The 4,301-nt window shown below is 35.7% G+C and overlaps 1 pseudogene; it reads left to right on the forward strand.

Moving 5' to 3' along the window:
* The first annotated feature begins 3,416 nt into the window (after positions 1–3,416).
* LOC102418751 lies at positions 3,417–3,905 on the forward strand (annotated as a pseudogene).
* The last annotated feature ends 396 nt before the right edge of the window (positions 3,906–4,301 follow it).

The raw sequence follows: 4,301 nt of genomic DNA on the forward strand, positions 1-4,301 counted from the left end.
ATTCCCTATGCTGTACTTTACATGCTCATGACTATTCTTATAACTGACAATTTGTACTTTCACCTTTTCAGCCATCTCCCCAAACTCCACCTATCTAGTGACCATCAATTTGTTCTCTGTATCTATGAGTTTGTTTCTGTTTTGTTTGTTAACTTATTTTGCTTTCATATTCCATATATAAATGAAATCATACGGTTTTTATCTATTCTGTCTAATGTATTTTTCTAGGTCAATCCACATTGTAATAATTGGCAAGATTTCATTCCTTTTTATAGCTGAGTAATAATCCATTACATATATTTACCACTTCTTTTTTTTAAGTGTTTTTTAAAATATATTTTTATTGATTTCAGCGAGGAAGGGAGAGAGAGAAAAAAAGAGAGATAAAAACGTCAAAGATGAGAGAGAATAATTGATCAGCTGCCTCTTGCACACCCCACACTGGGTATTGAGCCTGCAACCCAGGCATATGCCCTGACTGGAAATCAAACCTCAAACTGTGACCTCTTGGTTCATAGGTCGATGCTCAACCACCGAGCCATGCCAGCTAGATACCACTTCTTTATCTATTCATCTATCGATGGACACTTAGGTTGCTTCCATATCTTGCTAATGTAAATAATGCTGCAAAAAACTTAAGGGTGCATATATCTGTTCAAATTAGTGTTTTGAGATTTCTTTGAATAAATACCCAGAAGTGGAATTACTGGACCCTATGATAGTTCTATTTTTAATTTTTTGAGGAACCTCCGTACGGTTTTCCATAGTGGCTGCACCAATTTACAATCCCACCAACAGTCCATGAGGGTTCCCTTTTCTTCACATCCTTGCCAACACCTGTTGTTTGTTGATTTATTGATAATATCCATTAAAAGAAGCAATTTCGTTATGAAGCCTTTAACCATAATCTTTCCAAATGTCCTGGCTTATAGACTTCAAATGATTACAGAAATGAAGTGCTGGAAATAAAAACTCATCTTCTCCTAACAGTTGCTAGAAGTCATTGAATTGGGCCTGTGGGATGGCCTAAAAGTGAATTAAGTAAAAGAAAAAAATAAGCCCTGACCGGTTTGGCTCAGTGGATAGAGCATCGGTCTGTGGACTCAAGGGTCCCAGGTTCGGTTCTGGTCAAGGGCATGTACCTTGGTTGCGGGCACATCCCCAGTGGGGAGTTTGCAGGAGGCAGCTGATCGATGTTTCTTACTCTCTATCCCTCTCCCTTCCTCTCTGTAAAAAAAAAAATCAATAAAATACATTTAAAAAAATAAATAAATAAATGAGAGAATGTGCTATAAAGAGACATGAAAATAGAAAAACTGAGAAAGTAGACATTGAAAAACTAATCTTTGTGTTATCCAATTTGTAAAGAAAGTAAGGTACAAATACATATAAGAGGGAAATGACAATTTTTTTAAATGAAGAGATGATGGAATAAAAGGGAAGAGATAATAAAAAATAATGACTGTACTTTAAGAAAAAAATGGGAATTATCAAATAATTTTTGTAGATTTAAAGAGTAGGGGGCAATGTCTCTGTAGGTTTGCATTTTATGAAGCAGTTTATGATAACATTTGGAAATGGATGGTTTTCAGAGTTAGTGTTTGATTTTTATACCACACATAACAATAGTAGATATTAGGCTGAATCTTTACATTTGAATTTTCAAAGAAGCTCTTGAAATGCAAAGCAGAGAGTAAAGTCTTGAAAAAACCAAGGCTTTTAATTAATTATAAGAGCAGAGGGGGAAAAGTTTTTTGAGTCATAGCCTCAAGGTTAAATTGGTAAGAGTTGGGGGAAAAGCTTGTAGCCAGTTTTTCCACTCCAAAGGAAATATTTTGCATTTGTTTTATTTTGTTTAAAAACTCATTCTAGGTTTGGGGGCAAGATTTTTTTTATTAGGATAGATAAGAAACAATAGATTTAGCAGGGCCTTCAAAAAAGGTGTTGAAAGAAGAGCCTCTGTTAGCTGGGTCCCTGAAAGGTAAGCCCATTTCCCCTTACCACTGATTGGTCTTTACATTCATAAGAAAGAAACATCCATTGTGTTAAGCCACTAAGATTTGAGGATTTACCCAGCAGCTAGGATTAACTTAACTAATACAATGGTGATGCCATTAGCCAAGACAGAAATTCAGAAGCAGCAGCTGAAGCAGAAGTAAAGATAAAGACTTCAATTTAGTCAATATTTAGTTTGAGATTATGTGGGCATATCCAAGCAGCTAAAAATAGTGGTCCTGAAATCAGAAGAGTGCTAGAGGTAAAGATTTGGAAGTTTGGGGAATACAAGTGACTAAAGCCTTGGTCCTGATTGAATTAACATAGGAAGGGGATATGGGGGGGGGGGGCGGGGAATATGAAGACCTTGGATGAAAAATATCAGTATTTATAGGAATGCAGAAAAAGAGGGATCAGAAGGTAAGAGAACACTTTCTCAAAAGGTTTCATGCTTGATGTTTTTTACAATAAACCAAAATAGTTGGTCTTAGAATTCTCTTTTAAAGAACAACTTAACTTGTTAAATTGATAGTCATATAAGCCATGTTACTGCCTCTGCTATTAAAACCTTGAATTCAATAAACTCCTTAATGCTTTGCTTCACACAATGCAAGTTCTAAAATTCAATAAAACCATCTCTCCAACATAAATGCCAAAATACATTTAAATAGTATACAAAGATTTGAAAGGAAAAATTGGCTTCTGATGAATTCTCTGACACAACATACTTACCTATATCATCAACTTTTTAATGTTTGATCTCTTCCAAATGCTTTCATATGCATTATTCGTTTGCCCCTTACAAATCTGTGAGGTTGGTTAATATAGTTGGGCTCCAGACATCTGACAACTTATCAAAAGGTACCATTACCTTAGTATGGGTTCTATGTCAAAATAAAGCCCATTCTAGGAGGCAAGAGAACGGTCTCCCAAGACATCTGCAAGAAAAATATACCCATTTTAAAGTGCTATTTCAATCCCATAGATTATATGTTCATCAAGCCTCTGTAGCTTATGAGTCTCACAAGTCTTTTTAGTGTGACACCAGGGAGACTCTTACTTCCTGACTCACAGTTTGAGTCACTGTAAATGACCCCCCAATGAGAGCCAGCAAGTGATAAAGGGTAGATCCTGGACAACAAAAACAACCATTTACTTGAGAGGCACACTGTCCTTTGTCATAATTGCATTTAGCAATTGCAAATATATTCTGACTAACTCCTCACTGATAGAGGCATGGTTATTCATTTGCTTGCCTAAAGAAGTAGCTGTTTTGAAATATTCCTGATTTAATTTGTTTTCTAAAAGAATTTTAAGTCAAATAAAAAATAACATTCAATGAGTTCTCATAAATGCCAGCTTCTGTTTAGACCATCTCTGTTAATATCTTCAACTACTATTCTAAAATTATCAAATGTCTGATGAGAATGGAAAAGGTTGTGTTTCAGAAGGTGTGTTGGAAAGGCAAAGCTAGTTCTGCCTTCCAATTTCTGCATGTCTATTCACTCATTCAAGAGAACTTACAATGTGAAAAAAGGGAATAGCCTTAATTTTGAAAGACTAGAAGCTCAAGTTAAGGCATGCCACTGCAGGATCATATTTTTTTAAGCTAAGCCTTCTCTGTTGGCATTGTCTATCATTGCATAGGTGATCCAAGCTCAGAGGTGTGTAGAGTTAACAGAAGGTGTGGAATGTCCTCAGAAACATTCCAAGATAAGTGGTAGAGGTTTCACCTGGCAAGAGCTCGTACCCAAGTGTTTAACTGAATATTCATCCAACAAGTGTTCTAAACCAACTGTTCAGACGTTGAAATGGATTGTTTCTGGGCTAACTGCATGGCAATTGAAACGTGGTTACTACAGAATAACCCACCTTCCAACAATTTCTGAAACTGTTCCTTAATTGGATTATTACAGGAACAAAAACGCTTCTCTGAAGCCATTCTCCACAATCCTGAAGTATGTATTGCATCACAACTAGATTAGCATTGATGTTCTCAGATTTGGGAAAACTGCCTAATTAACATTATGCTGCAGTGGAATTATGTATAAATTTGAATTCATCTGAGGCATACAAACAAAACCAAGACCATAATGTGAAATGTTAATGACAAGTCTGAGGAGATAAACTGTGAATCTTTATTTCTAGCATTGATCCAACTTTTTATATTGGGTCACCATATTTAGTTGGTATTAAAAATGGTAACCTACTTAATTTAAATTTTATGGGACAGGAACTGGTTGTAGGGGGCCCAGGCAGTGGAAATGGAGGACATCTATAATACTCTCAACAGTAAAAATAAATTT

The sequence above is a fragment of the Myotis lucifugus genome, unplaced genomic scaffold, assembly GCF_000147115.1.
Source record: "Myotis lucifugus unplaced genomic scaffold, Myoluc2.0 scaffold_58, whole genome shotgun sequence".
Taxonomy (NCBI): Eukaryota; Metazoa; Chordata; class Mammalia; order Chiroptera; family Vespertilionidae; genus Myotis; species Myotis lucifugus.